The sequence below is a fragment of the Macaca fascicularis genome, chromosome 13 (assembly GCF_037993035.2).
Source record: "Macaca fascicularis isolate 582-1 chromosome 13, T2T-MFA8v1.1".
Taxonomy (NCBI): Eukaryota; Metazoa; Chordata; class Mammalia; order Primates; family Cercopithecidae; genus Macaca; species Macaca fascicularis.
In genome coordinates this window covers 117,068,617-117,096,419 of record NC_088387.1, presented here as the reverse complement: position 1 = coordinate 117,096,419, position 27,803 = coordinate 117,068,617, and the positions used below count along the sequence as shown (strand labels likewise).

The 27,803-nt window shown below is 37.9% G+C and overlaps 1 long non-coding RNA gene across 1 annotated transcript in view; it reads right to left on the bottom strand.

The window, feature by feature from the left end:
- Positions 1-954: 954 nt before the first annotated feature.
- LOC102140924 (uncharacterized) overlaps positions 955-27,803 on the bottom strand; it is a 64,592-nt gene continuing 37,743 nt past the window's right edge. The window contains exons 5-6 of the long non-coding RNA XR_001484683.4: positions 6,739-6,860; positions 955-1,118 (exon numbers count right to left, since the gene is read on the bottom strand). This is a non-coding gene — a long non-coding RNA (uncharacterized lncRNA). The remainder of the gene's footprint in view (positions 1,119-6,738; positions 6,861-27,803) is intronic.

Below are 27,803 nucleotides of genomic sequence, written 5' to 3'. Positions count from 1 at the left end.
CCAGGCGCAGTGGCAGGTGCCTGTAATCTCAGCTACTCGGGAGGCTGAGGCAGGATAATCGCTTGAACTTGGGAAGCAGAGGTTGCAGTGAGTCGAGATCACGCCATTGCACTCAAGCCTGGGTCCTGGGTGACAAAGTGAGACTCTGTCTCAAAAAAAAAAAAAAAAAAAAGAAAAGAAAAGAAAAGAAATTTGAGTGCTCTTTCATCCTCAAATAAATCTAGTAAAATAGAAATAAGATTAAGTCATGAGCATAATCATGAGAAGGCGGTCATTCTAATAACAGTGTCTTGACAAGTAGATGCTACATGTAGTGTAATATTTTGATTTAAAAAGTCCCTCTCAAAGTTTCCGAAGTGACATAACATACAACGATCCATGTTTTTAGCTACCTTGATAAGTTTAGTGCATCCAGAGCTCTTTCTTACTGGTTAACCGCCGAGTTTCAAATGCTAAGAAATTCTTGATTTTCTAACACAAATATTCAGTATAATTGCTGGTTGTTTGGGAGAAGAAAAATTTAGAATTCAGGAAGAAATAGAGAATGAAATGTTCTAATCAATCGAAAAAGGATTCTATAGACTTCGACGTTGTCTGGTTTACAAAGCAGTCTGCTAATCTCTCACGTGAAATGAATCCTAAGTTGTAGCATTAAAATAGTGATACTTAGATATAAAATTAGAAATGCAATTACAGTCAGAGGGCTTGAAAGAATCATAGAACCCACGTAGGATGACAGCACAATCGGGTGTGGGGGATGAAGTGTGCTGAATCCATCCATTTTGGTGCTAAAGCAGCAGCAGGAAGGAGCGCAGGGAAAGTGCTTAGAGGACAAATTAAGCTTCTAGCAACTGCAGCCGGATTGCATCAGTTAGCATCAATTAGGCTGCCAGGCACAGGACCGAGGCCACTGAGAAGGCTGCTGCAGTAATGAGAGAAGGACATTTTGCGCACCTGCAAAAGATGAAGTCTGTGAACTTGAGTTCATCACCGTAAGAGAAGATGCTGTGAGGGATGAGAGAAGATGAAAAGCACCCTAGGCTCCTGGAAAATCTGGAGTCCAGGGCCTGGTGTCCGGCATGAGGCCACTGTGCAATCTTGCCTCTCTGTGCTCGCATCTGTAAATCAGGACATAGAGGTACATCATCACTTAGGGTACGGCTGTCTTCTTATAAACCAGTCTGAGTCTGTGGTACCACATTAAAAATCACATATTGCAGAAACCAGGGCAGCCACTAGCCCCTGGGACATAGTGTGAATATAGCGATGGATGGTTTATTTTTCTATACCTGCCCCTGTGCATTGCTGGAGGACAGGGTCACTATCTTCTTGATATTAATAGTGACAAAATTGACAACACATCAAATTTCTCTGAACAGTAATCTACTATCTACTGCACATTCAAAATCTGAGAAACTCCTCATGAATTATATCACTGAACCTTTACTTGTGCTTTATGAAAGTGCACAAGCAGGTTAACAGTAGGAGAATTCACCAGGTCACTTCCTTACCCGAGTTCCATGCTTTGTCTTCTCATTAACTCCTGTTGACCTGGACCCAGAAAGTCAAGATTTTATGTTTTTTCTAGAGTTAAAATGTTTGTCAGTTATATAATTTATAAAACGTAGCTTAGAAAGGTAAATAACTACCCCTCAGTCATATAACTAAAACGGGATAGATTTATATTTTAAATACTTTTCTCATCTGTTTCCAAACCCCACACTCTTTTCACGTCTCTACTGTTTAATAAATGATCATGTAATAGAAAATATGGGAGTGTATGAAAAGGGAACTAAAGAAGAGGACATTTGAAGAAAGAAAATTGAAGAGAATTATCTTCCACAAGGGAATGTATTTTTAAAAAACATTATCTAAGTCCTAATTTTTTAGACAACATATGAAACAAACAAACAAAACCACCTACGAAGTGCAATGAACATGTAATGTTCTCTCCTGGACTTTTGCATACAGAGCACATATTTTAAAGAGGTGGAAAGAACATTGGCCAAGACCCAGCCTTCCATCTCTCTTCCCTTCCTCTCTCCCTCTTTCCTCTATTACTTCCCTCATTCATAAATTAACTCATTCATTCTTCAATGTGTACAGTTTTTTCAGGTCTTGTCAGCTTATCTGGAGAATAAACTGTATGAAGGGAAGCAGTAAACAATGAGTTTGGACAGGCAGATCTGAGTTCAAAAATCATGCATTCAGGTAGGTGAGCAAACACAAGGCAATGAAGCTAAATTAATTACTATAGTAGATTCCTATGTTCATGGCAGGTTTAGGGAAGACTTCTGGAAGGCAGGAATGAGCTGAGATATGACACAGGGTTAAGAATTGCCAAACTGAGGACACATTATCCACTAGAATACTCAAAGGAGAAATTGGTGATTTCCACTTTATTCCATTAAAATAAACTCTTCCCAGAGGAAGGAACTTGGTCATCTTCACTTTATTCCATGAGGACAACAAGATTAGGGACCTCACCTGACTAATCGTCACTGACTTCCACTCATCTAGCCCAGCTTGTGATAGAGAGTAGTCTCTTAATACTTAAATATTGAGTCAAGGAATATTTTTCCTTGTCTGTTTTCAGAAACTCTTATCTCAAAAGATCACATGCTTAGGATCGTTGGTACTGAGATCACAAGGAAGGGGAAAATGGAAATAAATTGAGATGTCATAGACACAAAAGTCAAACTGCATCTTCTCATTTATTACCCCCAATACTATGAGCATCCTGAGGCTGAGGTTAATGATCAGGGAGGGTTACATCACCAAAGTCACCTTTTCAGTAAGAAACCAAGCTGGAGCTTAAGACTTGAGCTCTGTGATTCTAAAACCCTTGCCCTGGACCATGTATAAGATGCAAGTTTGCAAATGCTTCCTCAGGCTAAACATTGGAATACATAACTAGGCATGGTACCAACTTGGAAATTAACTTGAAGAGCAACAGAAGCACTTGCTTTATGAAAGTGCACAAGTAGGTTAGCAGTAGGAGAATTCACAAGGTCACTTCCTTACCCGAGTTCCATGCTTTGTCTTCTCATTAACTCCTGTTGACCTGGACCCAGAAAGTCAAGATTTTATGTTTTTTCTAGGACCAAGCTCCAGCCTATCAATCATTTAGTGTGCTCCTAATGTTCTCTCAGGGTTTGACTCACACGTGGGCTGTATTCTTGTTGAGGACAGAGCAGATTCAGCCGCCTGGTGCTTCTTCTCCAGCGCAAGGGAAGAAGACACCATTGTGGCTAAATAATCTGAACTTTGCAGTGTCTTGCAGGATAAGGAAGATGGCAGAAACCACAGTAATACTAGATCAGGCAAGCGGAACTTCAAGTCTGGTGAGACAGGGCAGCCTAGGATAATGATTAGTGATGGGGACTAGAGGCAGTTCTTAATTTGAATCACTATTTTGTCACTAACTACTAGTTAGACATGATGCAAGTTATTTATCTTCCCTCAGTGTCATGTCATTTTTTTTTGTAATTGATGAAATGGTGATAATAATGGTGATACAGATCTTCTATCATAGAATTGTGTCAGCATTAAATGAGACAATCCATAGATGGTTCCTTAGTACTGAAGGAAGGTTTGTTATCGTCTTTGACTAAGTAAACCAGTATGCATTGTAATAAATGTTTTTGCATGTTACATTAATTTTTAGTAAATAATAACATCCTGATCTAATAATAATTAAGCTTTTACAAGCAGGTATAACAACAACAGTAATAGCTTCCCTTTCCTTCCCCGATGCCCAGTAGGGATTTTGTTTCTAAATATTGACCAGGCTCAACAGATACTGTGAACATGGTCAGTCCTGTTGGCCTCACTGACATTTCTTGAACTCATCTTTCAAAGCACAAGAAGGCAAGGAAGTGCTGAATCCAGAGGAAGACAATGTTGACCATGCGCAAGTCAGCTCAGCACCATCTGCAGGAGGCCTCATTGTTTTCTGTTTAGATCTTATTTCTTTTTTTCTTTTCATTCTTTGTGATACTTTTTATTTGTTTATTATTATTATTTGGGTTTTTTGGGGGTTTTTTGTGGTTTTTTTTTTTGACGGAGTTTCACTCTGTCGCCAGGCTGGAGTGCAGTGGTACAACCTCGGTGCACTGCAGCCACCACCTCCCAGGTTCAAGCGATTCTCCTGCCTCAGTCTCCTGAGTAGCTGGGATTACAGGCATGTGCCACCACGCCTAACTAATTTTTGTATTTTTAGTACAGACGAGGTTTCACCATGTTGGCCAGGATAGTCTTGATCTCTTGACCTCGTGATCCACCTGCCTTGGCCTTTCAAAGTGCTGGGATTACAGGCATGAGCCACTGAGCCTGGCCTATTTGTTTTACATATTACTGCACTGGCCAGAACATCTGGAAAACACTGAATAGCTGTAATAGCCAACATCCTTTCTTGCATTCCATGATTAGGCAGGATGCTATTTAAGATAAATTTGGAAAGAATGTATTTCCCCTTTTCTAATTTCTTATACATATTTTATTTTATTATTTATTTTTGTAGTAATTTCAACTCTTATTTCAGATTCAGGGGGTCCATGTGCAGGTTTGTTACCTGGTTATATTGCATGAAAATGAAGTTTGGGGTGTGACTGATCTCATCACCCAGATACTGAGCAATAGTTTTCAACCCTTGCTCAGGGTTGTCCCTGAGCCCTTTGTCCACCTTTATGTGTCCTGTGTCTACTGGGTCCACCTTTATGTCCACGAGTACCCAAAGTTTAGCCCCCGATTATTGGTGAGAGTATGTGATATTTGGTTTTCTGTTCCTGCATTAATTTGGTTAGCTTAATTCTTCCAGCTCCATCCATCTTGCTGCAAAGAACATGATTTCATTCCTTTTTATGGCTCTGTGGATTATATTTTTAATTCTTTTCTTGAATTTGACTTTGAATGCATATTAGAAACTTATATTCTCTTTATTCTTTCTTTCTGGATATTTCTGTCTCAATTCTTTGTGATTTTTCAGAGATGCCTACCACCAAATTAATGTTTCATGAAATAGTATGTGTGGGCTTTAAGAGCTTGGATGAGACTATGAACTTTGATATGAAAATGAGGGTTATATATTCATGACCTTCTAGAGGAGAGAACTCCTAATTCCATCACCAACACAGTACCTGGTACATAGCAAATACTCAAATAAATGTTTGTTGAACTGACAAGGTAATCATCAGTTGGCTGTTTTGATTTGCACATGGCAAAAAAGAACTGAGAATTAGCACGGAGACCTAAGAGAGATGATCCATCTCCATCATCCTCACTGTGCTTGTTGGTGTTTACTGTATTATAGTAAGTCGATTTGTTATTTAGACGGTTGCTTCTGGAAAAAAATTATGAGGAAGGAAGACTTTACTCCCTGTTTAATAGACAAAAAATAGGCCATTGAGGACACAGACCAATTTTCCAAGGTCAAATGTGGACATTTTTACCAGGGCTCTACTTTTCACTCTGTGGGATTTTTAAAAAATCTTGATTTTTAATATCAAAGTGAATAGCATTTCAAGCCCTTTTTTTTTTTTTTTTTGCTCAGATGTGACATTCTCATACTATAAAAGAAAAAATTCTTAAAAGAACAGATAAATTTAGCCCATGAAATGGAATTACCAACTGATTCCAAACCTGTATCTCTCCTTGACTGACTCTTAGATGGTAGGAAGTCACCTTGTGAGCCCCTATCTATAGAAATATTCAAAGACAATGGTTACCAGGAGGCTTGCATCAGAGAGTCATTTGGGGCCTTAATGGATTATTGTAACAAAAAAACCTTTTTGCCCTAAAGTAGCCATAGAATTATTATTAGATTGCTGGAATTGAAAGGACTTTTAGAATTGTGTAGTCCAGTCTTCTCATTTTTTGGATAAATCAGTCAAAACCCAGGAAGACTAATTATATTACCAGAGATCTCACAGCTACTTAGTGAAAGAACGGGAAGGAGATACCAAGCTTCTGGCTGAGCCATCTTTAATACAGCACAACGTCTTCAGAAAAATACACCCTAGTGTTACAGGTGACCTCCCCGTGACTTTGGGGATGCCCTTACAAAAAGCAAGCCATTTGGTAATACCAAATACGTCCTTCTGTTGATTTTCTAGCTTTTCTCCCTTAACTTCACCCTATTATTGAGGGACTATCTAAAGTTGGAAACAATTTTCTGTAACTAGTGATTTATAAAAATAGAACAGAATGATATCCTCAATCTCTCTCTCTCAACAGAAAATATTTCCTGAAGTTGGAAAATGATTTTTAAAAATTGTTGAAGCCCCTTAATTATAGTTTTCATAAAAAATCACTCTAAGTTTGAAAGAGGATGAAGAACACTCATGCACACATGCACAACACAGACACACATACACACACACACATATCCTAAGAAACTAGAATGTGCCTAAAGATTTGGCTGAAAGTATTGAATTTGTGAGAATAAAAGTTATGTTATAATCATATAATAGAAAAGATACATAATAAAAAAGATTTAAATTTTACATTATCACATTAATCTGATTATTGTACAGATAGGATAAAACAGTGCAATATAATATATTTGATAATTTCAAACACTCAGAAAGAACAACAATTAAATTACATATTGGCATAAAATAAGATACTAAAATTTGCATTTATATAACATATTTGGGATTATAACACTTCTTTCATAAACATTAACTTATTGTATACCTTTAAGAATTTGGGGGTTAGGTACAAATATGTTAATATTACCTTTCCAGATGATTGGCAGCTCAGTGAGATTGGCTTGGCCCAAATCATATAGCAAGTCAGTGGTGAGGCTTCAGATCATCTAGAATTTCATCCAGCATTCTTACCCCAGATCGGAGTGGTTCCTGGAGGATAAGGAAGTACCAATGAGGAAGACTTACGTTGCAGAAATGATGACACATAAAAATGTTGAAAAAAAAAGGAATGCATGATTTTGAAAGCTGAAGATTAATGACATGTAATAATTAGTGACATGGAACTGGTCTTATTTTGTTCACAAACTTTTGACTTGATAAAGGGAAAACAAAATCCAAAATCAACCTATGCTGACTACATATCAGGAAGTCCATTTGATGTTGAAAAACTAAAAATGATTAAAAAACAGACTTTAGTTTTCTGGTGCTCACAAATGAGAAACTGAATTATAGCCAAAAAAAAACCAAAAACAAAACAGAAACTTGGAATATGAGTTCTAATAAGAAACAATTTAAATACAATACACCTTCAGTTAAAAAGGAATATGAGGTCAATATTAAATATTAAAAGAACAATGTAAAAATATTTGTATGCCAAAAAAATTATAATTATCTTTCAAATCTGATTTTTAAAGAAAACAAGGAAGTTATTCTCAAACAAAGAGTTAATTTTATATAAATGTAAATTAAATAATCATTTGAATGTTGGACTTGTAAATTATACAGAAAATTTACAATTACGGGTCAGGTCAAGTAGCTTCTGATTTAAGAAAAAAAATCCTTAGTTTATGTAATATCAGATTTTCCTCATACAGCTATCAGACAACTACAGCTAATGCACATAAGCACACACATGCATATATACATACACTGATACATAGTTATATCTATCAGAAAGATATAAGAAAATTATCAGGTTTCACATCAAGTAAATTGCTTTCCAATTTTATTAAATATTGGAGGCAAGAAAGTTTTTAAAAATTATTTATAAAATAGTTCATGTTTATTGTAGAAATATAAATGCTATAATCTAGAATAATTTAAAAATAAACTTATTTTTCTGCATATTTATAGCCATTTAAAAATGAAAACTGGACTCATAAAGCTTTTTGGAATTCAGGTTAATATTTTTATATTATCATGATTAGAAATTCTTTTGAGAACATAATTTTAATAATTTATAAAGCGAAAGTGTATACCCAATAGCGTTGCTAACAATGGTTTCCTAATCTTAACAGAGAGGAGAACACTAATGGCGTGGTGTGAAAAAGGGTCTTGGCAAACGTGGATAGAAGGAAGCCTGTGTGAGAAGTGGGGTGCGGGGCTGTCGGTGTGGGAGCAGAATGTAGACACCCAGGAAAGATCAAGCGGAGGACAGATGAGGATGAAGTGGTTCCACTGTGCAGGCTGTTGGACCCTGAACGTGGCTGGGAACCCTGTAGATTGTGAAGCAGAAACTCTGAATCCCAGAGCTGACAGGTTAATTGTTAATCACATAGGTTAAAAAAAAATACATCGTATATATTTCACTTCCTTAACTACTTCCTTAACTTCCTTAATCTTTAACAATCTTTAATCTAAATCTCTGACTTTCATCTTCACTTTGGCTTTTTGTTGTTTTTTTTTTTGGTGGTGGTGGTGGTGGTGGTGGTGGTGGTGGTGGTGTTTTCGACATGGAATCTTGCTCTGTCACCCAGGCTGGAGTTCAGTGGCATGATCTCAGCTCACTGCAGCCTTTGCCTCCCAGATTCAAGCGATCCTCCTGCCTCAGGCTCCTGAGTAGCTGGGATTACAGGTGCCGGCCACCATGGCCGGCTAAGTTTTTTTTTTCTTTTGTATTTTTAGCAGAGATGGGATTTCACCATGTTGGCCAGGCTGGTCTCGAACTCCCGACCTCAGTGGACCCACCCACCTCGGCCTCCCAAAGTGCTGGGACTACAGGCGTGAGCTACCACACCCGGCCTTGTCTTCACTTCTTTTATATAAATTCTTATTGCATGTCCCTGAGAAGTTACCTAACATCCCTGAATCTGTTCCCTCATCCATATAATGGATTTCATGATTATGAATGCAAGTATTTTAATATATGTATAATACCTATACAACTATATGCTATAGCTAGTTTAGTATATAACATTCAATTTAAAATAAATTTTCTTCAATTACAGTAAGTATAGCATTTTGCCTTCTGTGTTTTACAAATAATTTGATAATTAATTGATCTCAATAACTGATATCAATAATAATTTTAGTTTGTTAGGTAAAGGTATAATTTGACGGCTTCACTACGCCTTTCTTTAACCCATCTTAAAACCAGAGAGCCATACTTCATTATTCACAGGGCGGAATGTTGCCAGAAGAATAAAAATATGTCTGATAATTATTGATAATTATTGCTTTTACAGAGTCCGTGCCTGAGTGGCTAGCACTCAGTGAGTGAATATCCTCAACACTCAGTATTTTGCAAAAAGCCTTGCATGATAGATGAATGGCTTTTATGCAGAGATGGGATGATGCATAAGGAACAGAAATCTATTATAGATTTTCTATTAAAATTAGCAAGTAAAATAAGTCATGGTTATTCCAAGCTCTTAGGTAAGAGAGGAGCAAATGTATTACTGGTGACTTTTTGGAGGACTCCCCCTCCTGTGGTTCATGCTCATTCTAAATTGCCTGAGAGTAAGCTGGAGACGGCACTGCACAATAATCCCATATGTAATGTGCTGATAATTAAATCCCTCTGACAATTACATCATGCATTAGCAGGCTCACCCCGATCCATTACTCATGATCACTGTCTTGGACAAAACAAAATGGGCACACGAGGGACCATTCGTACAGCAGATGCTCCTATGGAAGAAGGTAGCCAAATTCTGTTTATGTAATGTGATCCAGGCAAGGCTAAAGCAAGGTCTCCCTTCACCCTCCCCAGTGAGCACCAAGTTCATGGAGATAATGACACCCAATCTCTGCCACCTGCCTGGCCTGGTCTCATTGCCAGTCTAAAAAAGTACATGGTAAAGGTCAACCAGCATGGATGGCACCAGCATATTCCAGAGGGACTTCTGGTGACTTTGAGAGAAGCAGCAATGCTCTCATATTAAGCCTCACAGAACAAGGTTCTCCATTTAGAAAGAGCCAAACTATTTTTTAATTGCTAGGTTGAAATGTTACTCTTTATTTGATCACATAAAGATCATTCTGAAGTGACAAAAGATAAACTGTTACATAATTACAATATTAAATTATAAGTACTTCCAAAATAGACTGTTTGTATGTGTACACACACACACACTCACACACACACACACACACAGTGTTGAAGTTTCACATGTCCATGTATTTAACACAAGAAGTTAAGATATTCCTCAAAATTTTTGCAGACAACATGCATAACAATTTAATATTTACCAGATATATCCAAAGCTGCTAATATTGTAATTAATAAGAATTCAAATAACCAACATTGTCAATTATACAAAATGTTTTCTTCTTGCAATAGACTTTTAACATAAAAAAGAAAATAACAAGAGATGATCAGATATTCATGTTAAAAATTAACAAAAAGCAAGCTAATTTTTAAAAGTCAAGTTTATCCTGGAGTCATTAACCTTCTGTTTGGATCTACATATTCAGTATAACCACTGCTATTTTTGGATAAACATCAGAGTAATGACTTTGAAATTTTTCTAAGGAGTGCTGACACTCTACCAGTATGTACTTACAGGATCAAACAAGGTATTCTGTACTTAAAATATCAAACCATGGTCTATTCTGATTGGTTGTATATCTACTTCACTGATACTCCAATATTTTGACTATTATTTCTGCTTCCAAGCTACAATAAACATGCAATAATTTACTCATGTTTATTATAATCTATTAGCTCAGCAAGTGATGTAAACTCATATTTTATAAATTATTTCTAAGACGAACATAAAATACGAAGAGCTTAAACCAATGAGAGAAGTCATCAAACTGTGGGAGAGGAGGTGGGGAATTGCTGGAACAGCTTCTTCCCATGGGCCTTGTACATATGTGCATGGGCAGCCATCTGTTTGTGTCTGCAGACCTGCTCCCTGGGAAGCTTTTGCTCTGGTTTGACTCCTGGAGACTGAGCAGGTCCCCTATCTGAGTGAAGCCAGGAGAATATATTAATTATGCACTTGGCTATGTGGGGGTCATACTAGCCTGATTTCAAAACCTGGCCCTGCGATTTTCCAATCTCTGATCTAGGCTCATTCTTTACCCTCCCTGCACCATGCCTGCTTCTTTTTCCATTACTCGAGACTGTAAGGCTCTGCTGCTGTAATAAACAAACCTCATAATCCTGGTGACTTAACACAATAAATGTTCATTTCTTACTCTCCTAACCTCCAAAGTGGGTCAGAAAACCCCAAGAGCACCTGCCTTCTGCATGGTAACATTGAGATCCAGGCTGCCTCCATCAAAAGATGCCACTGCACGTCTGGTCACGGTGGCTCATGTCTGTAATCCCAGAACTCTGGGATGCTGAGGCGGGCGGATGACCTGAGGTCAGGAGTTCGAGACCAGCCTGGCCAACATGGTAAAACCTCATCTCTATTAAAAATACAAAAAAATTAGCCAGGCGTGGTGGCAGGCGCCTATAATCCCAGCTACTTGGGAGGCTGAGGCAGGAGAATTGCTTGAACTCGGGAGGCAGAGGTTGCAGTGAGCTGAGATCGCGCCACTGTACTCCAGTGTGGGCAACAACAGCAAGACTCCATCTAAAAAAAAAAAAAAAGATACCACTGCACATCATGTGAGAATTTTGCACTTGTTCTTAATTGCCTGTGCTTGGAAATGACGCACAGCTTCTCTCCTCAATTGGCTATAACTATTCCAATGGCTACAAAGAAACTCTGAGAGAAGCTGGTTGGTCGGTTCACACGTGCAGGAAATGCAGAAGAACCAAACATCAAGAGTATGAGTAATCTCCACACAATAATTCATAGAGGAAAAGTTAAAAAAAGTAATATTTTCCAAAGCTGTTGGTATACTACTTGACAGTAAGTATGCAAGAAATGATCATTTTTATTATGCTGTGTTTTATTTCCATTATTAATTTATGATTCAGTTACATAGGAGACTCCTTTATCGATCCCATCCCTCCATTGCCTATGATGATTTTATTGCCTTTCCAGGATCCTCTTCGGCCGGCTAGGGCCACGAGAAGATCAGGCTGTCTTCCCCAGATGCCTTCTCGGGAGATGGCTGTACATTTAACAGGCTACCTTTCCTGCTGGCCAACCAGACCAAGCCAAATAGTAAAATACGCAATGTTTTCTACCTCCCTTTTAGTTCAAACTTCTGACATTCATAGGTATTCTGGTGATCTGCTTTTATTCCAAATGTCCCAGGATTTGCCACTTGTGATAGCCTCCTGGCTTGCCTGCTTCATCCCATCTCCTCCACAGAAATCCAACCCAAACTCCAAATATGGCTTCCCACAGGGCTGAGAAGCAGAGCGCTAATAAAAATTTGGAGAAGCCTGAGGCAAAACAGATGAAATTTAATTTTAAACTAGGGAAAGAGAATCACTGTCAAATGCTATATGAGGAAGGTTGTATTGAGTTTCAGAAGGCGGTCTAGGTGACACGTGATCCAACGCATTACGAGAGAAGAGTGGGAAGAAGTGAAGTAGAGAGGACCCGAATCTCGAAGTCTCTGTACTGTGTGATTTTAACCTATGTCCTAGCCCCTGCTGGCCTTAAGACTGACTTAACCTCTACTCTAATAATTTCTAATCAGACATTTGATCAATTTTATGTCTGGTCCAATTTTATGTCTGGTCCTACAAGCATGCCCAATTGCTTAGAGCAAATAATTCTTCCTTCTTCACCTTGGAGGCCAAAAGAAAGCCCCGAGAAGCATAAGTCAATCATGTGCTCTCTTAATGCCTTCTTTTAAAAGCTATATATATTTAGGATTCATTTGCTTGTTTGCCAATTGTGTTAGTAGTTTTTCACAGTGATATAAAGAAATACCCGAGATTGGGTAATTTATAAAAGAGAGATGTTTAATTGACTCACAGTTCTACATGGCTGGGGAGACCTCAGGAAACTTACAATCATGGCGGAAGGGAAAGTAGGCATCCTCTTCACATGGTGGCAGGAGATAGTGAGAGCAAAGGGGGAAGAATCCCCCTTTAAATTATCCCTTGAAAAGGTTTCACTCTGTCACCCCGGCTGGAGTGCAGTGATCCTTTGAGGCTCTCTACAGCCTCAAACTCTCGGGTTCAAGTGATCCTCAGCCTCCCAGTAGTCTTTGCAGACAGCCTGATGGAGTCTCATGGCACAAGAAGATTAATTAAACAATGTCTTCTAATTTTAATAAATTTCTACAATCCAAAACAAAAAAGAATCCTTTATAAAACCATCAGATATTGTGAGAACTCACTCACTTAATCATGAGAAAAGTATGGGAAAAACTGCCCAGATGATCGAATCACCTTCTCCCTCCACACATGGGGATTACAATTCGAGGTGAGATTTGGGTGGGGACACAGAGCCAAACCATATCGCCAGTTCTTACTATTTTCTCATTCAGTAAGACTCAGTATTCGGGATCAGTCTCTGGAATCTAAGGGTTAGAACCATCTGCTCATGAAAGCCATCAGGGAACAATGCAAAAGATGTGGTGCATTTCAAAGGTGAAGTGAGAACCATGTTGTTTTAATGTGCTTTGCATCTGTGTGTATCAGAGCAACACTAGTGTTCACTAAGCTGTCTGCCTGTGCTGGCCACCATGCTAAGCACTTTAATTGCATCATCTCATTCACTGTACAACACAAATCTATGACACAAGTGTTATTTTATCCTCATTATACAGCTAAAGACATAGAAGATGAGAATATTTTGTGAGCTTATCAAAGTCACACAGATGCAGAACTAAAAGTTTCTACTGTATGTGCTCTCGGATTGCTGCAGTTCAGACAGCAAATCCTTGGCTTGTGAATAATTCTCAGTTCATTGCAGAATACAAGCAAGGTACAGCCTGCTCTTTCTTTCATTAAATAAAAAGTGTGTGTGTCATAATAGGAAGCTGCTCACGGAAGGGACGAAGGCACATTTGTATGTCTCATCAATCTCTCCCCTATTAATTCACTCAGAGCTTTGAATGAAGCAATGAATGGATTCTCTCAGGCCCTCAGTGACTAATTCAGAGTCAGTGCCTGGCAACCAAGGTGTCTTTAAATACTTTTAGAAGGAGGAAAACAAACAAACAAGAAAACCTGACTGAATAACTGATAAATTTATCACCACAGTAACTAGTCTTAGTAATTCTTCTCAGGTAAACTGGTTTATTCAAGCATTCCCCTTGATTTTGATTGACCTCTGAAAAAATAATTGAGATGCTTTTCTGGGTTGGGAGATGGAAAGGTGACAAAGTACTGTAGTACTCAACCCCTTTCAGCTCAAGGAGTATCCTAAGTGAAGCGGATAAAGGTCCTTCCAAGCAGCCTGTCATCATCTTGGACGAAGGCAGCATCTTGCGCATAGGACACTTCCCATCAGCTCTCTCCATTATGGAACTTTTTCTTTTTTCAGAAATTTAGTCCATAAGTTTTGAGGTGATACTAATCAACCTCCTGTGAGAACTTTGCAGCTCTATCTCCTCTATTTGGGTTCCCGAATGGAGAGGACTAGGAGAGCCTGACCCCATTCCCTCTTCCCTTATTTAGTTCCAAAGTCTGCTCCATAAGTACTAAGACGATGCATTCCAATCTTATATGAAGGTTGAGTGTGAATGCAACCTGAGGATGCCTGAATACTGGTTGAAGTGCCCTTTCACTACAGAAGGTAAGACACAAAACAACACTTACACTGATTAGAGAAAGAAATAGAAGCCCAAAGACACCATGAACCAGGAGGGTCCAAGAGAAGACACTCATTGCTTCATAAACCTGTGAACAGACATTCAAAACCTCCCGTCTTCCAAGCAGGCCGCAATCTACTAGCCCTACCGGGTAATTAACAATCCTGGGCTTGGGATGCTAACGGCCCCCGTCTTCAGGGAGGGGCTGACTGGTTGGAGCACATTTTTGCCCATCTGCTGTCTAGCACTAGCTCTGAGTGAATTAATGGGGGAGATTGATGAGACATACAAATGACTGCCAGTATTTTTAATATGACAAGAAGGCATATGGGTAAGGACACAGAGGATATTCCTGTACTCATTTAGATAGGAAATAAAGCCAATATACAATCCACTCAAAAACTCTGAGTCTGCATACTATTAAGTAAGATCTCAAGTCACAGAAAAACTACTATAGTCATAAGTTTCAGTCACTTGGCATGTTTGGGAAAACGAGAATTCCACAGAAGTGATTTTTAGAAACTGCTGCATGCCCTTTTCTTAGAAGTGGCTCCGCACCCACCCAGCTGCAGGGACACCAGGCTCTCCTAAGACTCAAGCACGCTTCCTCTGCACTCCACCGCATATTTTATTGGGCCAGTTCCTCAAGTCTCTGATCTTAAGATCCCAGATTACATGTCAATTCCTCAGATTAAACATTACTAAGACTTAAATCTATACTGCTTTTGTCTATGTATTCGCCATTTAAAAATGTCCCCCGTATCAACTGAATTGCTTATCTAGTGGTCTAATACTTGATTTTTCCGGCCAAGTGTAAACCCGGAGAGCAGAGTCTAAGACTCATTTACTCTTACTATGATTTGAATGTTGGTGTCCCTCCCAAATTCCAATGCTGGAACCTTATCCCCAGTGTAATGGTCTTAAAAAGTGGAGCCTTTACGAGGTGATTAGGTCATAAGGGCTCTGTCCCCAGGAATGGATGAGTGTCTTTTTGCAAGAGACTTGGGGAGCCTATTTATCCCTTCCCTGCCTGAGGACACAGCAGGCATCACTCATGAGGAACAGACCATCTCAAGACACCGATTCTGCTCGTGCCTTGTCTTGGACTTGCAGGTTTAATAACTGTGAGCAATACCTTCCTCCCCTCCCCTCTCCTCCCCTCCTCTCCCCTTCCCTTGCCTCATTCCATTGAGACAGGGTCTGGCTACGTCATTGGGGCTACAGTGCAGGGGAGCGATCTCGGCCCACTGCAACCTCCACTGCCTGGGCTCAAGCGATTCTCCCACATCAGCCTCCCAAAAGCTGAAACTGCATGCACACACCACCACAGGGGCTAATTTTTTTGTAGAGATAGGGTTTCACCAATTGCCCAGGCTGGTCTTGAACTCCTGGATTCAAGCGATTTGCCTGTCTCAGACTCCCAAAGTCCTGGGATTATAGATGTGAGCCACCACGCCGAGCCAATTTCTATTGTTTATAAGTTACCTAAAGGTATTATGTGATGGTAGTCTCAAAGGACTAAGACAATCCCACATTTCCAATGGGTGGCAAATTGCTCTGATGAATATTTGCTGACTGTTGCCTAAGTATGCCCTTGACCATTTTTCTTCGAGACTTAACTGATTCCCATGTGCCCCATCTTGCCCTCTGCTTCCAATACATCTTCCAGATTAAAGCCAATGTGGTCCTGCTAAAACAAATCTTATAATAACATTACTGATTCTACTAATGTCTCTGGTAATTGATGGAAATGTAACAAAACACCCTAAACTGAGTAGTCTACACCAAGAGCAGTTTGGGCAGGGCGTAATCGAATACACTCAGGATTCCCTTCCCTGGGTAGCTCCCAATTCTGTCGATGTAAATTGGCCAAGTCTCGCAACTCCTTTGTATATACTTCATTTTCTCCTGGGTCACACTTTTTTCCTGTTTCTCTGGGAAATGCCTGGACTTGAATCTGGTTATAGGTTTAAAACTACAGTTCCCAGCCTGTGCATCAACCTGCCCCAGGGTACCACAATAGCTTTACAAGGGTTCTACAGGATATTTTAAGGAAAATACAGAGATAGTCAATGTTTGTCAGACTCCATGGGAACGACTCGCTTGGTGTACGTCCAGTTTCAGCATGAGATCATGCTGCAGCCTCCCATGGTGTCCCGTGTTTCTAGATTGAGATTTTAGGTGTGCACGTGCCATTAGCAAATATTTGTGGTTGCTTAAGAATGAAATACAATTATTTTTTCTTTTGGTTTATGTGTAGTATTCTTTCAAGTAATAACAAAATAAAAAGAAATAAATGAATAAATCAATAAATATTGAGGGGTAAACTTCATGAACAGAATTATTGGGTATTTCATTTGGCCCAGGGCACTGCAGAACATTAGAGATGCTAAGGTAGCCATCAGTTGAGGAAATCTGGAAATTTCTGGACTAGAAGCAATGAGATTTGGTGAGAGAAGGCCCAAAGAATGATCCTAAGACTCTCCTTAGGTGATTACTTCAGAGAATGCTATTCCAGCTTTCTCAGGCAAGGGCTGGCTAATGTCCTCAGACAGGAGAAAAGGCTGTTTCTGTGGGCAGAAGAGGCTCAGCAGAATGTTTGAGGTCCTCAGTTCATAGGGACCTTCCCACCTGCTCCCATCCTTAGCTGTACTGATCCAATTTTCATGGCAATCTGGCCACCCACTAGATTAGACTTCAGGTTCAGCTTATAGAAATCTCAGTCCTGTAGCTAGAGATCAGATTGCTTTTAGGGCAATCTCATAGCTTTCCGGTACATTTTGGACCTAGAATTGAGATTTTTAAATCCATGCAATTTTACCTGTTTTTTTTTTTCCTCCAAGATCTCTAGGATGTTTGCAAGCAGCCAATTAATTCCATTCTAGGCACATGTTGACTGGTGCTCACAGGTGAAAATTTAATCAAGAGCTTTGTCACTGCTTGGGAAGGGCCCTCAGTGCCTCCTGTGCCCCTGCAACATGGTCACTGATGCCCTTTAACCTCATCAGAGTATCCAAAGAATTCATTTCACTTTCTTATCCTTAAAGTTATGTTGCCCTAGAGCTACTCTTAGTATCACCAACTATATTAATGGAAGCAGAATAGAATTATAAAATATTCTGCATTAATAAATTAGATCATAAAAATTATGGTAAAAACTGAAAAGTAAAGTTCTAATAAGGAAAATGTGAAAAACAAAACAAGTCACTCACCAGCTCAGGAGAATGTGAATGAGTTGGAGCTTGGGGGAAGCTCAGAGCTGGACCTGCCTAGATGCTGGAGTAGAACCTGAAGGGTCAGACATGGTCGTCTGTGGGAATTTGTTGGGTGTCAGCAACTATCGCCTGCCTCTGGGTTTACGGCAAAGCTTCTGGTGATCAGCCGGGATTGCTACAGAGTCAATAGTTGAAAAGAACAGGGCACGCAGAGCAGAAAAGAAAAATGAAAAGCCTTCTGTCTCATTGTCTGTCACTGCCTGCCACGAATGATGACCTTCAGAGTGTGATGCAGATACTTCACTTCCATCTCCCAACCTAGCACAACTTAGTGGCCCAAAAGGACAAGCACAACCCAGAAATACAGAAAGAAGAGGATTCCAGGGACTTCAGTTTCCAGTTAGTCAATTTGCCAATGGAGCCATCAGTTTGCACACGCACCCATTTGTCACCGTTATCTGCTAACTCCTCTGTGGGCGTCTTTCACCACTGTTCTCTCTGGTCCTATTTAACTACTCACAACTTTGAAAAAGAAACCGATTTCTCAGTTTCCTCTGGGCTTCTTTATCTACCACCCCCCAGTTGCCATATATTGCTTTTGGAACTCATTGACCTCAATATCAGTAACTCTTCTCCATAAAAACCTTCCCAAGCTCTCGAATAAAGGTTAAACACTGCTCCTCCTCCATCTGTAGCCCCGTGTTATTTCTGTCACGGTGTTTTCCTCACTCTCTTAAAGGTGTCTAATTCTTTGTTTACCCAGTTATATATAAACTCCTTTCGACTAAGGATTCTAGTTAATATAGTGTAAATACCTAGTGTAAATCTTGGCCTATAATAAATCCTAAACTAATTTTTCTTGTTGGAATAGAAAGAAAAAGGGGAAGAAAGAACAAAGGACTGGAGGAAAAGAAGAGAGGAAGGAAAGAGGAAAAGGAGAAAATCAATTAGAAAGGGCTGACTTTGAGAATCTACTATTTTCCATACCTCTCTCCCGGCGCTTATCCTTTATAGGTCAATGAACCCTCAGGGCCCATCCAAGGTAACGTTTTGTCTTCTACCCTCTGGCATTCACTATTTACGTCACTGTAGGTAATTACTTTTTCCAGCTGGAACCAATCTTTTGACCCTATGATTATAAGGGAAAAATCTTAAGTTTAGTTTCTTTTAATAATTGCTATTTTTATAGTTTTAGATGGTACAAGTGCAGATGTGTGACATGTATATATTGTGTAGAGGTGAGGTCTGGGCTGTTAGTGTACCCACTACACAAATAGTAAACATTGTACCCATTAGGTAATTTTTCAAACTTCACCCCCTCCCCACCCTCCCACCTTTCGTAGTCAGCAAGGTCTGCTCTCCCCCTCCCTACGTCCATGTGTACCTGTTGTTCAGCTCCCACTTATGAGTGGGAATATGCAGTATTTGACTTTCTGAGTTATTTCACTTAGCATAATAGCCTCCAGATCCATCCAGGGTGCTGCAAAATACATGATTTCATTGTTTTTAATGGCTGAGTAGCATTCCATATATTCTATGTATATATGTGTATATAAACATATATACATCTATATAGTACATGCATACACTATATATACTATACTTGACATATATGATATAGACATATATACTACATATAGTATGTATGTAGTATATACATATACTGTATATACTAACTCCTCAATGGGCCTCATATATATGTATGTATAGGTAGATATACTGTATAGATATGTATATGTATATACATGTACTATACATCCACAGTATATGTATATACTACATACATGTATATATAATATGTATATACACAGTATATGTATATATGTATATAGTCTATATACACAGTATATGTATATACTACATACATACATAGTATAATGCATATGTGTAATTTATATATGTATAATACAGTATATATGTACTGTGTATATACATACATGTAGTATATCATAAATACATGTAGTATATCATATAGTATATCATACTATATATATGGTAGTACTTATATAGGTAATGTGTATGTATGTGTTTGTGTGTGTGTGTAGTATACCATAATACTTTTATAGTGTATATATATACATATATGTGGTGTATATATATACACACACTATATATAGTATAGTATTATGGTGTATATGCAACACTACACACATGAATGAAATACACACACACACACACATTTTCTTTATCTAATTCTCCATTGATGGACACTTAGGTTAATTCCATATCTTACTATTGCAAATAGTGCTGTGATAAACATATGAGTGGAGGTATCTTTTTGATATAATGACTTATTTCCCACTGGGTATATGCCTAGTAGTGGGATTGCTGAATAGAATGGTAGTTCTCTTTTCAGCTCTTTGAGAAATTTTCATAGGGTTTTTCATAAAAATTATACTAATTTACATTTCCACCAACAGTGTATAAGCATTCCATTTTCTCTGCATCTTCACCAACGACTGCTGTTTTTTGACATTTTAATAATAGCAATTCTGACTGATGTAAGATGGTATCTCATTGTGGCTTTAATTTGCATTTCTTTGATGATTAGTGATGTTGAACACTTTTTCGTGTTTGTTGACCACTTGTTTGTCTTCTTTTAAAAATATCTGTTTATGACTTTTGCCATTTTTTAATGGGATTTTTTGTTTGTTGTTGTTGTTGAGTTGTTTGAGTTCCCTGTAGACTCTACATATTATTCCTTTTTCAGATGCATAGTTTTCAAATACTTTTTTCCCATCTATAGGCTATCTGTTTACTAGGTTGTTTATTTTGCTCTGCAGAAGCTTTTTAGTTTAATTATGTCTTATTTGTCGGCTTTTGTTGTATTTGTTTTCGAGGACTTGTTCATAAATTACTTGCCCAGGCCAAAGTCCAGAAGAGTTTTTCCTAGTTTTTTTTCTAGGATTGTTATAGTTTCAGGTCTTACACTTAAATCTTTTAATTCATCTTGAATTAATTTTTATATTTGGTGAGAAATAAAGAGTCCAGTTTCATTCTTCTGCATATGACTCTCTCATTTTTCCAGTACCATTTATTGAGTAGGGTGTCCTTTCTCCAGTGTATATTTTTGTTGACTTTGTCTAAGATCAGTTGGTCGTGGGCCTGTGTCTTTTTTTCTGGGCTCTGTATTCTATATAATTGATCTATGTGTCTATTTTTATACCAATATCATGATATTTCCTTTGCTATAGCCTTGTAATATAACTTGAAATCAGGTAATGTGATGACTCCAACTTTTTTTCTTTTGATTAGAATTTCTTTGTCTATTCAGGTTTGACTTGTTTGATGTCACAAAATTAAGAAGACATAAAGTCACTTTGTTTTGTTTTTTCAGTTCTGCCATTTGTCTGCAAGCTGACTTGCAGTCTTTAGGATTTAAAAGGAAATTGCATCCAGGTAATGTCTTAAACAAGTGATTCACCACATAACAGAATTACTAACAAAAACCATATGATAATTTCAATAGATGCAGAAAACTCATTTGATAAAGTTCAGCATCTTTTCATGGTAAATCCCCCATCAAACTTGGTATCAAAGAAACATACCTAAAATATGAAAAGCATATAAGAAGCTATATAATTGATCTATGTGTCTATTTTTATACCAATATCATGATATTTTCATTTGCTATAGCCTTGTAATATAACTTGAAATCAGGTAATGTGATGACTCCAACTGAGCTTCCATTTATGACATTCAATGATGGCAATGGCTCCCATTTACTGAGTGTTGCTGAATGCTTCATGTGCATTATTTGACTTAGTCTTTTCAACAGCCGTGTTAGGTAACTATTATTATCACCATTTGCATAGTGTCAAGAATGTTACATTACTGTCTAAGGTCACACATCAACCTAGAGGAAAATCCAAAATTCTATTCTAAAGATCATCTATTAGGCCCTATGCTACATAATTTATTATTGAAGGGAATGCTCCATATCTACCCTGCTTATGACACAGGACCAACCCAACTAATACAGGTGAGTGCTGTTTGTAAACCACTAACTATAAACTATAAAATGTGAAGATTTTATTGGAATAGTACTTTGCCTTCTGAGACAGTTGCTATACAAAATAAATTTCTGACAGTTTTCCAAGCTTGTACAATTTTTGATGTTGGTTTTGATTTTATTATTTTTGTCTTTTCCTTTTGTAAGGTAGTCAGCTATATTTGCTTTTTGTTCTCAGTATTTCTATTTCTAGGTGCCCTTGTCACAACCTGCAGAACTTAATCTTTTGTGGGTGGAAAACTAGATAGTCAAAAGAAGTGCCGAGTAGATTTAAATGTGGAAAATATGAATTATGAAATACGGGTTACATGGGATTTGGAATATGAATTTTGAGTATAAAATATACTTTTACCCCATTTTAACAAAATCTATGTCCAGTTTCTCAAGAGTTGAGGTCAAAAGGACCACTTGCTTTTGAACAAATACGATTTAATTATATGGTAAAGCCAATGACCTATTAGTGACAAAATATCCCATGCAAATGTTTAGCATTAAAAATACTTTTACCAACAGACAACATAAAAACGACTGTGACTAATGTAAACTAGCATCAATATCTTGATTTTATCCTAAAAAAACAAAACAATATGAAAATCGCAGAAGGGGTACATTTTTTTCCCGTTAGCAATTTATGAGAAAACTGGAAATATAGATTATGAAGATTTTTGGAAAAAAGATAACTTCATTAAAATACTGCATAAACCAAAATGAAAATGAGAAGCCACAATTTCATTTCTGCAACTCCAGTTTTATGTCCGCCTTTAATTTGGGGAATCCAATTGCACGTAGGGAGAATTATACTATAATTTACTAAATGTGGCCATAATTTTCTTTCATTTTTGAGAGTACAATTGGCTTGCTTAGCCCACAATTACTTTAGTGTCCAATTGCCTACACAATTAATTGCAAATGTAAAATGTTACTGGGTAGAGGCTCTGGGAAATGTGTTCCTGATGCCTGCCAATGCCAATAGTTGCCCGATGAGGACCAAAAAATTCACTTTGAAGGACAGAGCTGGCTCTGCATACTGACAGAGACTAATATTATTAAAATTGCCTTTGAACATAGATTGCAAGCAAGACATTGGCAAAAATCAAAGTGTAATTAAGAGATTTAAATGTAGATTTCAAAGGAGACTTGTTGTTAGGGCTTTTTAGCCAGTGGAGGAAGGATTAGCAGAGACAGCAAGCAAAACAGATGTAAAAGATTCTTCTTTAATGAAGTGTTTCTGTGAGTTCGTCTCCAGAGTGTTGGGAAGCAACCAATAGGAACATTTTGACATTTTGACATTTCAACCAGCAGCTGGAAGAGAAGCCTCTGCTAGTTTTCAGCACCTTCCATCGCACACCACAGGGTGTCAGAGAGGCTTTCACAGCAAAGGTGAGAGGTATTACATGCAATGGACCAGGCTAGACTTCACCATTTGAAAAAGTCCTGAGAATTGATAGCTTCTCACCCAGGTATGGTTGTTCATTTGCAATACTTCCAGAGTTTCTACTGTGTATATAAAGAAAAGAAAGAAAAAGCAGATTGCAAATACCTTTTATGTTCCTAGAGAGAGGACTGCATTTTGAACTGCATTTTGGGACCAGTTTAAATAATACATTTCTATTCGTGGATGTGAAAATAGGTTCAGAATTCAAAGAGGTTGCTGACCTATGATTTGGTGATATCATGATAAAATACAAATTACATTTTATTAGATAAAAGCAGCTTTAGCCTTTCTTCTACTTCAAGGCTATGGAAGAAAAAAAAAAGTAAAACCGTACAATCTGCCATCTCATTCTCTCTGTGAACATTTTTCTCTTCCCAGTGCAATCGAAACACACATATGGTGCCCAGAATTAACATCATAAAAGGGATCCCATTGCTCTGCAGAGAAGACAGTAGTGAGTCATATTCTGAATCCATTTGCACAATTTAGGAATTCAATAGTTAAGGTCAACATACATATGTGAATTTTCATCTCTCACTCCCTCTCTCTCTAACCATGATTTCACACTCCAGTCGCAATCCAACACTACACATTCATTCTTGTTTTTCTTCCTTTCATATTTGCAATTCTTTTCTCCAGTGGTGAGAAAACCAACTCCTATTTTTTTATCTGATCAATTTCCCCTTATGCAAACAATGTCTTCTCACCTACAGGCACACCCCTATGTAGGAGCCCTCCTTACCCATCTACCCTAGCACATGAGTGTCCTGCTCACTCTCCTTGGGCTTCTATCCTCTGCACCAGCTGTTTGTTTGGCTCTACATCCTCCTCACTCCCTTCTGATTCTGAGACGCCCCCTGCAGGAAATCTTAGCATGGATGCCCTTGCATGGGTACCTGAATACCCAGCTACATCCCCACACCTCACACTAGGCCACCCCCCTAGAGTGGACCTTCTTCTCACTCTGGTTGGGAGTTAACGCCTTGCCCTGGGCCACTGCTCCCTCCACTGCCGGGCTAGTCTAGAAGCCTACTTTGCCCCATCTGATGGATTTTTGCACAAAATTCATCAGAAATAGAAGGGAAAGAAAGGAAAAGGAGAGAAGCTGGGAAAGAAGGAGATGGAGAGGTGAAGAAGAAGAGGTAAGCTCACGGTAGACTTTTTGTGGATGAACTTCATCAGGTGAAGAAGTTCTTTTCTATGCTTTCATTACCAAAATGTGTTTGTGTGTGTGTGTGTATTTAACACAATTCACATACATTTTAAGTTTTATTAAAGCTTTTTTACTGTATAGAAATATTCTCATATGGCATTTCTCCTTTTCATACATTTAATGGGATGCAGAAGTCTGACTTTGTTAAGTATATTAAATAAGTTAAACTCTTGTCTACATTTGTATTTGTCTTCTTTATTATTATTGATATGCTATAGTTCTTTATATAGTCCGGGACTAGTTCTTGGTTGACTATACGTGTTGCAATATTTTTCTCCCATTCTGTGACTTCTAATCTGTTAATGTATTTTCTGACATTTATTGACTTTCAAAAGTTAAATCAGGTATGGATTACAGGGGACTGGAAGCAGGGAGATGTAACTGCGTTGGGTTTGGATCGTAATCTGGAAAGACACTATCTTGAATGCCATAATCCCAAATGTTGAAATCTCTAAAGATGAGAATCCCTAACGTGTAAGTCCCTAAAGTTGAAAATTCCTAATGTCTAAAATCCTGAAAATCACTATCACAGGATAATTGCCTAATGTTAGGCAGAACTATCACCTTGTTATTTTCTTTATGCAGCAGAAAATGGGTTTCAGCTGAATCCTCAAACCATGTCAGATTTGGAATTAGGTGCAATCAGACTTTGAAAAGTGAATTTCAAGATGTTACCAGTAAAGGGTTTTGTTACTGTTGTTGTTGTTGTTTTTTAACCTTCAGCCCAATGCATTTGGCCGAAAAATCAGGTGAGTGGATTGGCCATAAGCTACGAAAACAATGGAAACTTCAGTTTAAAAATATGCTATTCGCCTGCATTGGCATTCATTCCAACTGATGACATGTCACGACCTTTTAATGAATTAAAGCCATATTTGCTGTAAAAAGCCAGCGAAGTTACTGACTGGTTCAAAACTAATTACATGCATGGTGGGATGACAAGACGTACAAAAGTGTTGTTGGTTGATCACCAGTAATTGTTCCTGCCAAATGTGTGGACTGTATATGAGCACATGTGGAATAAATTTCTGTGGACCAAAACAGCAAAGAAGTGTGGCAAAGAAGATAGGAAAAATTATTGCAGAATGCTCTTGTTGGTGTATATCAGATCATGAAAGAATTTCAAACTGAGTAGCGCCACACAGAAAATGAATGTGAATGTATTCTCTAAAAAGAGGACGTCCTAACATCTATCCCTGTAATACACTTATTTGTTTGAGTTCCTTGTAGATTCTGAATATTAGCCCTTGGTCAGATGAGTAGATTGCAAAATTTTTTTCCCCATTCTGTAGGTTGCCTGTTCACTCTGATGGTAGTTTCTTTTGCTGTGCAGAAGCTCTTTAGTTTAATTAGATTCCATTTGTCAATTTTGGCTTTTGTTGCCATTGCTTTTGGTGTTTTAGACATGAAGTCATTGCCCATGCCTACGTCCTGAATGATATTGCCTAGGTTTTCTTCTAGGGTTTTTATGGTTTTAGGTCTAACATTTAAGTCTTTAATCCATCTTGAATTGATTTTTTATAAGGTATAAGGAAGGGATCCAGTTTCAGCTTTCTACATATGGCTAGAAAAATAATAAAAATGAAAAATATTTAAGCATATTCTTTTGTATCTTTAGAAAGAGAGAATAACTCTCTTTCTAAAGATACGATCATAAAAATATACCTAATTATATTTTCAGGATTTTAGTCTTCCCGGATTTCAGCACTCAAGATTTTAGCACCTGAGATTGTGCCTTTTGGGATTATGATTATCTTCTAACTGAGCCCTATTAAATATTGTTGAATTTGATTGTCTGTATTTTGTTTAGATTTTTTACCCATGTTGACATAGGTGAGATTAGCCTGTGGTGTTTCTTTCTCACAGTATCTTCTCTTGTTACTTTTCTTTGATTAACGTGGTTATGATAACCTTATAAAATGAGTTGAGGAGTATTTGCTCATCTTCTATCTTCTGGAAATGTTTAAAAATTTTTAAAGTTGTTATTGAATAATTGGCAAAAGTTGTTGGTAAAGTCTTTCAGCTTTGCATTTTGATTGTGACATGAATTTACTGCAGATGTGGTTTTACTGAATTTAAGATTACTTAGATTTCACTGTGGGCTAGTTTTGTTAAGTTGTAGTTTTCTAAGAATTTATCCATTTTATGTAAATATGCAAATTGACTTAAATAAAGCTATAACTAATCTATTTAATTGGGTGTCTAGGTTATTAAAAACAGTAAAATTAAACACTTATTTTAGGCTATGGGTATATTAATTCCCCTTAAGTTAAAAATGAGGATATAAATAGCAGAAAGCCTTTAAAATAAAATATAAAATATGATCATAACCTCAGTGCAGGGAAAGAGGTTTTCAAAACGATACAAAATTATTAAGTATAAAGTAAAATATTGTAAAATTTGCTTTACTAAAATTAAGATTAAAAAAATTAAAGATACCGTAAGAAAAATGAAAAGTCAAGCCACAGAATGGGAAGAAAAACTTGCAAAACATATAGCTAACAAAGAATGAATACCCAATCTATGGTAAAAAACAAAAGAGACTATAATATACCAATGAAAAAAGATACATACAGCTATGGATTAAAAATAACAAATAAAATTGACAAAACAAGGTATCTACATCAAGACACCATAACTAGGAATGCATTTAAGTCTGACCAAACATTTACGGCGGTGTGGAGCAATGGGAACTCTTGTATGCTGTTGGCCAAAATAAAAACCAGTGCAAACACATGGGACAGTCTTCTGGCAATATCCAGTAAAACTTGAGTATGTGTGAATGTATGATCAGCAATTCTGCTCCTAGGTATCTGCCCCTGAGAAGTTATTGCTCATGAGTACGAAGATATATCCTAGAATATTCATAGGTGCATTTTCTGAAATAGTCTGAACCTAGAAACTACTCAAATTACTATGCCTTATAGAATAGATACATATATTGTGGTATGTTTATACAAATGATATTACATAAAATAAAATAACTACAGTTATCTTCAACAACATGAATATTCAACAAAGCATATTATTGAGGAGAAAGGCAAGGCCCAAGAGAGAAGGTGAAATTTCCAGTGTGATTGTGTCACTCTGAACCATCAGATCAGGGGACACTTCTGTCCTAATCCCTTCATCTCATTGAAGTGTAGCAGTGTCTCAGGCCAAACCATCAGACTCCCAGTTCTGCTTTTGGCTTCACCTTCTACTGGCCACCACCCCCTGACTGTCTCCACTCTAGTCTCACTGGCTGCCACGCTGGTTTTGAACACACCAGGCAAGGTCACTCTTTGAGTCTTTGCATGGCTCTCCTTCTGTGGAGAACCCTCTTTCCCGGATGGCTAGAGGGCCACTGCAGCACTTCCTTCAGATCCTGATGAGAATG